The sequence below is a fragment of the Haplochromis burtoni genome, unplaced genomic scaffold (genome assembly GCF_018398535.1).
Source record: "Haplochromis burtoni strain Fernald_Lab_line unplaced genomic scaffold, NCSU_Asbu1 Contig_69, whole genome shotgun sequence".
Taxonomy (NCBI): domain Eukaryota; kingdom Metazoa; phylum Chordata; class Actinopteri; order Cichliformes; family Cichlidae; genus Haplochromis; species Haplochromis burtoni.
The window spans coordinates 1,044,910-1,053,690 of record NW_024582430.1 but is presented as its reverse complement, the minus strand read 5'-3'; positions in this window follow the sequence as shown (position 1 = coordinate 1,053,690).

The window sequence follows — 8,781 nt, the reverse complement described above, 5'->3', positions numbered from 1 at the left end:
CCCCCCACCCTTCCCCGTCCCTGCCTTACCCTCCAGTTCCACCACAACCCCCCACTGGCCCCGATCCCTGTCCCAGGACCGAGAGGTGGGATCCGGTGTCAGTGCCCCAGAAAGACCCCTCTCTCTGGAACATGTGGGGGATCAGCAGCAGTGTTGCTCAGAGGGCTCAGTTTCACTGTTTGGGATTCTCACAGTAGCTTGCAACATATCCAACGCTTCCCAGGTGCTGGCAGCTCGCAGCAGAGCCGGGACAGAAAAGTGCTCAAGTTTTCTCACGAAGAGCAAAAACAAGAACTCCTCTGACACGATGAAGGTTTTCACATTGTGAGTCTGCAGGTTAACGTCTGTCTAAATCACACTCCACATGCTAAAGTAATGATGTCTGAGAAAAAAAAAACAGTCATAGGGAAAAAGTCTGTTTGTGTTTCTGACATATGCAACATCCAACATCCAGTCCTCTAAACAGATGCATGTGACACATCTGAACGTCAACAAAGGCACCTGAGATGTCATTACAGGCTTAAGACGAATTAAAAACCACTAACAACCATTAAGTTACAAGAAACAAGCTTGAAAAACAACAACAAAAACATTTTAAAAAAACTATTAAAATAATAAAAACAAATTAATTAATAAAAACTGTCACTAAAAATAAAAGCAGGTATTTGCAGCGTGTAAATTCTCATCACTAGATGTCAGTAGATTGTAGATTTGAGTCAGCTGAGTTCTGTATGTAACCGAGCTACCGTACAAATCTGGCTGCCCTTCATCTGCAGTGAGTGTAGGCTGTCAGTACGCTACATCTGCTGTTAGCTGCTGTTAGAGCTGCTGTTAGAGCTGCTGTTAGCTGAAGTTAGCTGCTGTTAGAGCTGCTTTTAGCTGAAGTTAGCTGCTGTTAGAGCTGCTGTCAGCTGCTGTTAGAGCTGCTGTTAGCTGCTGTTAGCTACTGTTAGAGCTGCTTTAGCTGAGTTAGCTGCTGTTAGAGCTGCTGTTAGAGCTGCTGTTAGAGCTGAAGTTAGCTGAAGTTAGCTGCTGTTAGCTGCTGTTAGAGCTGCTGTTAGAGCTGCTGTTAGCTGTTGTTAGAGCTACTGTTAGAGCTGCTGTTAGAGCAGCTGATAGCTAAGTTAGCTACTGTTAGAGCTACTGTTAGCTGCTGTTAGAGCTGCTGTTAGCTGGCACTGGTTAAACTTTCTTTGTCAGTCGCTGACGCTCAGTTAAAAACTCTCATACAATATGAGAACGTAATCAAACTTTATTAGAGGTAAAGACTGATTTTTACTAGACTAACTAGCATTAGCTAGCATAATGTTAGCTTATAACCAGCTGTTGTTGCTGTGTAGCTGTCTGGAGACAGTATCCACTCCCCTGACAATCAGTAACAGCAGCATTACTGGGAATAAATGAGGACGTTTTCGTGAGTTGCAGCCCTGACTTCATTTCAGGGGAAGAGGCTTGAGGTGACGAGGAAGAGGATGGGGTTTTATAAGACGCGGTTCATGTGAACATAAAGGATATTGCTGTTATTAATTTAACATGATTAAACTGAATGCATTTATATGAGAAGCAGTATTTCAAAAGTTTTTTGAAATACAAAAATGTTAAATTTAACATTAAACAAAGTCAGAAAAAATCTCAGCGTTCAGAAACTGTTGACTACTTTTTCTCCAAAATCTCTGCAGCTGCTGGACGGCTGCAGGTTTCTGTGCCTCCTCACAACAGTGAGGACACTCAGTTCAGATCCAAGCTAACCTTCCTCAGTGCTGATTCAGATGTAATGCATGTGTTCAAATGTGGACCTGCTTCATATTTATGTATCTCAGATTTAAAATGAACATAGAGTCTTAGCTTTAAATGTCATTTACATGAGTGTAATATAATTAAGCCACTGGACGACGGTCGTGTTCTCTGGTTACAACAGAGGACAGTTTCACTGAGATGTGAGAAAATAAAGACACAAAAAAGGAGCCCGGCGTGGCGAGCGCTCAGCTCATGTTTTCTAAAAACATCATTGTGTAAAATCAACCTTTCAGACTCGGGCATGAACAGGACGCTTTTGTTTTTACAAGAATGCTTTAAGGATTAAGTGATTGGATTGAGACATTTTCTCTCTTACTTTTTAACATGAGTGTGCTTAGGTTTCTGTCTTTTTAGGTAATAAATATATTTTTAAAAGATGTGTTGTGGAAAGTTTGCCACTTAGACTAATACACAGTGAGTTTTTACCTCGGCTCAGCTGCTCTCTGAGGCTCTTTGCATCATTATTTTCACCGCTTTGCTGTCTGGTTGAGCCTCGCTGCTGTATCAGCCTTTTTCTGCAGCAGCAGGGAGTCATTTTCACAGAAAAGACTCATGTAAAGAAAATCCTCTCTGAACTCGGCCTGGAATTTAGAAGCTGAAGAGTCAGAGATGATGCACCAAAACAGACGGATTAGATCAGACAGGAACACAGCTCCAAATGAATGCTAATGTTCTTCATCCCAGTGAGCTTCACGAGTTCATGTTTCGGTTTGGTTCTTTTATTGCATTAGTGAGATGGTCACTGATATATATCCTCTGTGTGTACTCTAGTTTCACCTTCTTTTGTGATTTCTTTCTGTCTCCCCGTCAACTCCCTGAAGAAAGCCTGACATGCTGCATGGAAGCATTGTGAGCTAATGCTGCTCACCTGCGTTGTCCAGGATATAAGAGCTGGCTTAGATGAGCTGCCCGGTCTCTCTCTTCAACCTGTTGGTGATCTTTGTTTCAGTCTCTGTGCTCCCCTGTTTAGGTCAGGTTTGTATGTCTGTTACTTCCTGTGGGCCTTATGTTCAGTTTCTCTTCCTCTTGTCTCATCAGGTAGATTTAGTTTAGCTGTGTTTCACCAGGTGTCTCCATCCTCCCCTGAACTTTTCTTGTGTATTTAAACCCTCAGTTTGCTTCTGTTCTGGGTTGCATCGTGATTCACGTTGTTTTCTTCTGTTGCTTTGTATCCTTCTAGTCCTGTTTTTCGCTCCTGTTCTGCTCTGTTATGGTTTACTCCATCTGTCGCCACCAATGAAGTCTGTGTTTAAGATTAAATCTTGTCTCACGAGTCATACGTCGGGGTCTGCCACATCATTCCTGACTCTGCTTCTGAGTTTCCGCAATAATTCTGTGCTTGCTGTTTGTTGCAGTGACTCCTAGTGGGCAAAACAAATGTACAAGGGACATCGTGTTTGGTTCAGTCAGGCTGAGACCATAAACTTAGCAGGAAAGTGTTTACTGAGCTCAGAGATGAAGCAAGCAGCAGCTCATGTTTGTCTCGACTATCAGTCCACAGCAAACCTCTGCAGCTCAGTAGTCTCCTCGATCTGTTCCAAATTTACCAGCGAACAGCTTCTGAAAGCGTCCACTGCTTCTTAAAAATAGCCCCAAAGATGCAAGCTGTTCCGGATACAGATACGACTCTGTGGAGGAAGCTGAGCGAGTGCTCCACCTCTACAGATCAACCAGCTTCTCTGCTGGATATTGTCGCCTACATGCAGCACACAGGAGGGACTGAAATAACCCACTGTGCCCTCTCTGAGTGGTACTAGATTTCTGCAATGTGCCAGAGAAAAAGGATGGGGGCCACTTGTCAGAACTGGGTTTTTCAGCTCCTAAGTGATGAGGAACGGCTCTGCAGGCTCACTAATGTACAGTAAATGTGACGGGTGGGTTGGATTGTTGAGTTATGCAAGGCTTTCAGCCCTCTGTAATAGTGCAATACTTTGGCATGTTGCGTAACAGATTTGTCCTCCTCGCTTTTTTTAATGCAAGTCCAACGATGCTTCCACTGTCCCCGTCCATTTCCATCCCTGCCCTTTACCTTTGCGTAGCGGGAATACAGTGATTAATTCACCTCTTCAATAACTCTGAGAGCTTCTTTTTGGACAGTGGAGAGCATGCCATTTTGCAGGAATGTAAATGTTAATCAGTGCTGACTGCAGTTTCAGTGTCTCCCCCGTGTTATCATCCAAAAGAAGCAAAAATCACAGAGATATCAAACCTATTAATCAACTTCAACACAAAACCTGTCGTGTTCCCGTCACCTGTGTGCGTGCGTCTACAGCAGTTTGTGTTTGCTTTGTTTGCTCGCCAAGTCTGGGTGGCGTAGCAGTGAAAGGGTCAAGCCGAGGCTGACCTGAGCCCAGTCATGTTGCAGGCCACGCCCCTCCCTGACCTGTGAGCAAGGCCCGATGGAAAGATAACCTGCCTTTTTTAAAAGAAAAGAGCCAAAAGCATTTGCTGACATCATTAAATCACCCAGCGAGTCCTCGTCTCCGTGACAGAGATGGTTTAGTTCAGGGGTGTCAAACATATGGCCCGGGGGCTACTACCGGCCTGCTTAAGAGTCCAGTTGAGCACAGCTGTATTTTCTCCTTAATAGTGTCTCACATCAAAAGAGTGTGAACTGATACCTTGACTTGAGTCAGAGGTCTGAATCATCATCAGCTTTACAGTGAGTAACATCACCCACAGCATCCACAGCTACTCCACAGGACGTACACAGAAACCAGTCAACCAGTAAAAAGATTTGTTTTTTTTAATTATGGGAGAAAGTCATGACTGAGCTCTCAGCAGAGAGCCGTGCAAAAAACCAACATCTGAGACTGTTTTACTTATTTAATGTGACAGTTTCAGAGTGTGCTTCTTTAAAGAAAGAGGACCAGACCATCCATCTTCTGCTCAGGGTGCTGGACGGGCTGGCAGAGGGTGGAAGGTGGGGGTAAACCTGAACGGGTCAACAGTCAATCACAGGGCTAATGCAGAAAGACCCCAAGTTTGTTATGCAAGCCAGCAGGACGGCACACGTCCCACAGACTGACTGTCACCCCTGGTTTATCTGCACTCACAGCTGAGTGAAAGGAAGAAGGTGTCTTTCATAAAAAGGAAGAAATGAACGAAGGGGAACCAAAAAGGAAATTAGCACTGATACTGGACCATGGGTAGCTCCTCCACCTGTTACAGGTGATGCGAAACCAGGTGAGCTCATTACTGAAGGTAACCAGTGAGCCAGCGAGGTGTCTCTGACCTGGCGGTAAAGAGCGCAGGTTTGGAGCCCAACACGCTCTGACACGTTTGGCGTTGGTGGGTTCATACGATACCGCTGCATTTGCTGGAGATGATGCAGAGCTGACAGACTGGCTTCTGCTCGCAAACCAAGTAAAATGTTTTGGAAGCTGACAAGCAAAGAATTCACAGCTGTACAGTTTATCCACGTACAGTTCATATCGTGCGATACAGCCTTAGAACAAAGGTCAGACTGTAAACTGCGGTGCTCTCCTCTGTGGTTTGAAATGCTGGCACATGGTGAAAGGTGGCATAAGATTAAAAGCTTTCACAATGGATGCCTCCGAAAATATGACACATCTGGCCAAAAGTCAGTCGAGTAGAGAGCTCTAAACACAGACAAAGTGCTCACAGCGGCTCGGCCATGTCCTCGGATCGCTCCAGGATGGGCATCGCCTGGAAAACACAAGGTCGGCCACAGAAACATGGTGGCAAAGCTGAAGGAGGAACACGTGGACATGCAGACCTACTGACTAACAGTCAGCTCAGCTTCAAACATGGTGGACTAAACCTTCCTTACACTGAAATACAGCTGCTATCACCAAACATCCTCATAGGTCAATCAGGCATCTGTCCGTCTTTACCTCAGAGAAGCTCCGCCTCTATAAGACGCTCCTTTTACACGAGGTCATGTGACCTGTTCCTCCAGCTGTTTCTATGGTACAGGGTTTATTTTCTAGCTGTTTGTTGCTCCATAACAACATTTCTGAGACATGTTACATTAAATTGAAAATGAGGTCATAGTAAAATTTCCCAGTTGAAACATTTCATATATTTTCTATTATAAATAAAATATATGTTTATGACATTTGCAAGTCATTGATTTCTGTTTTAATTTGCACTCTACACAGCTCACCAGTGTTTTGGGACTGGGCTTCGTCATTTTCTTCATTGTGGCTTCAGTAATAACACAGAATTTCAGGCTTTAAGAAATTTCAGTGATACGTTGATTTTAAGAGCTTCAGAGGACAGATGAGTGTCAGTGACGTTCGAATGATTCAGTGCACGAGCATGAGGACGCGTGTGCTTGCTTAGGAAAAGTTCAAACTCAAATATATTTCCCACTGTTTGCGTAACAGGAGCTTCTCCGTCCTGCATGTGCAGAAATCTGCTGTTAAAACACGGGTCACTGTGCGTGTTTCTGACTGACCCTTTCATGGTATTAATGCAGTTTTTATGTTTAGACGTGTCTGTTTTCATACATATAAACACATTTAATATTCATGTTCCTTGTAATTAGTCAAATCTCAGCGCGTCTCACAGTTCTCTGTCCTTTCCCCGCTGCTGTCTCACTGTATGCTGCTGTGTGCTGAATGATATAATAAGTTTACATATACAGTCATCCATCTGACACCAAGGTGCAGAAAGAACAATCCTACGTAACTGTGAATTACAACAACAATAAATACGTAAATGAATCATATTCAAGCACATTTGAACTTCTTCTCTCACAAACAAAGACCCGACCGCTGGGATGCAAAATGTTTGATTAAATAAAAATAGGAATAAAGAGTCAGGGAGAGTCTGTGGGTCGGGGCGCTGTCTCACCGCAGGCTGAATCCTCCTGAGGGACCTGAGCTGGTGGACGGCCGGACAGGTAAGTGCATCAGATCAGGTGTTCTAATTACCTTAAATTAATTGATTCAATTGAAACGTAAATTATGAGATTAAGTAGCTGTTCCTGTTACTTTGTGTAAACATTATAGACTGATACTGTCTGTATTAATAATAATAACAACAATAATTTGTTAAATTGTTCTGGCACCTTTCAAGAAAACCAAGGATGCTTCACACAGAAGCAAAACAAGAGCCGGCAACAGTGGGCAGGTTTCTCCTGCGTTGCTCACAGGGGGTCGTCTGAACCTCCGGTTGTGTGTGACTGGTAGACAGAAAACACTTTTTTGTGTGAATGATGAAAGGGGACGAAGCACTTTGAATAATGTACAACGCACCTGAAGTCGACTGTTGTCATGATTTGAAAAAAATTTATTTTGTATAATTCACCATTTAGCCTTAGAACATTTTTCACTGATTCTTCTTCTGCTGTTATATTTTAAACCTTTTTCTGTTTATTTCAGTCTCCCAGCTGAGCTGTGACATCACACAGACGCCAACAGTCAGCAGGAGAAATCAGGCTTCATGACTCTGGTCCAGTGTGCGCTCTCACTTTGTATTCATAGCCACAGAACAGCTCTTTCAATCTTTGAATGTTTACAAGTCACACACTGCAAAATCTCCAGTAGAGCAGAGTCTACATGTGTCCACAAACTACCAGCATTTCTAGTTATTTTCCAGTGTTAGAAAACCAGCACGCGTCCAACAGTGGACACACACAGACACGTTTGTAGCATCAATGTAACACTGGTGATTCTGCAGCCACGCGCTATAATGTTATATTTATCTGAGATTTAAAGCAGGAAAAAAGTCCCACTGAATCAGTTTTTTCTTCTGATTTTATAATATTACATGAATTAACATAATTTACAGTTAATCACTTGTTCCTGGTTATTACTATAAAGTTTGCAACCATTTCTTCATTTCTTCAGAGATTTCCCGTCATGACCGAAGGACGTCGCAGACGGCAGTCGATGTGGAGCAGCTAGCTAACAAGCTGCAACTCCGGAGTTGCATCACTGCATGACACAGAAATATTTCTGGGACTTTTGAGAGTGTCCTGATGCTCTCAATCTTTTGTTTCGTTAACAGTAGTTTTCAGTGACCTGATGAAAAGCTTGAGCAGCGTACAGACCGACATGCTTTTAATGCAGGAATTCAAAATAAGTGACTGGAGTCTTGCAAACATATGGCTTTTTATTTAACTGAATGAATATTGTAACATTAATTCAAAAGAAACATGAACATCTATCCACATGTCTCGGTTTTTGCTCTTTTTTTAATATGAACGAATCCAAACAACAAACGAGCGCGACCTTCAATCTGAGCCATCGCGTTTAAATACAGACTGAAAGGAAATATGCAGAATACCGAGCAAAACCAGGACAGTAAACCAAATCAGGAATGTACAACACAGTGTTTATGTTCACGTAAAGAAACGTAATGTTAGTGGTGAAGTTCTTCCATTTTACACAGCTTCTTTTCTTTTGGTGTCTTTCAGAACAAATTATTCACAGAATCTACAGCTCAAACATTTTGTTTCCGGCTCTTCGTGTAAGGTGTGCTCAGGGCAAAGGGCCAGATTCAGAAACTGCATTTTGTCTTGATTATTTCTCAGTGTTTGACTCTTTCACAGTACATCCTTCCTGCCTCCAGAGGTGGCATCTTTCTGCCGTTTGTCCAGTCGGTGAGGTTACTGCAAGGAACCACGCGAACAACATCAAGTCTGGCTGCGTGAGAACATTTCTTTACAAAAACACCAACAAAAAACAGGATTTCACCCTTTCAGTCAACATTTCTATATATTTTACTGTTTTAGGCCACGCCCACGCCTGAATACTGCTGTTAAAAACGATGAAGGCGAAGACCGGGCGGACCTCTTAATACTGCATAACCCCTCCCACAACACGAAGGGTCCGGACACACAAACACACACACACACACACACACACACACGCACACACACACAGGCAAGGTACTCTTTGTGTGTATGTAGACGTCATATGTTAATGAACCTATGCATATTCATGTAACCTCAATAAAAGAACAGTGGTACGGGAAAACGGACGAGAGCAACTGGGGTCAAGCGAAGGAACG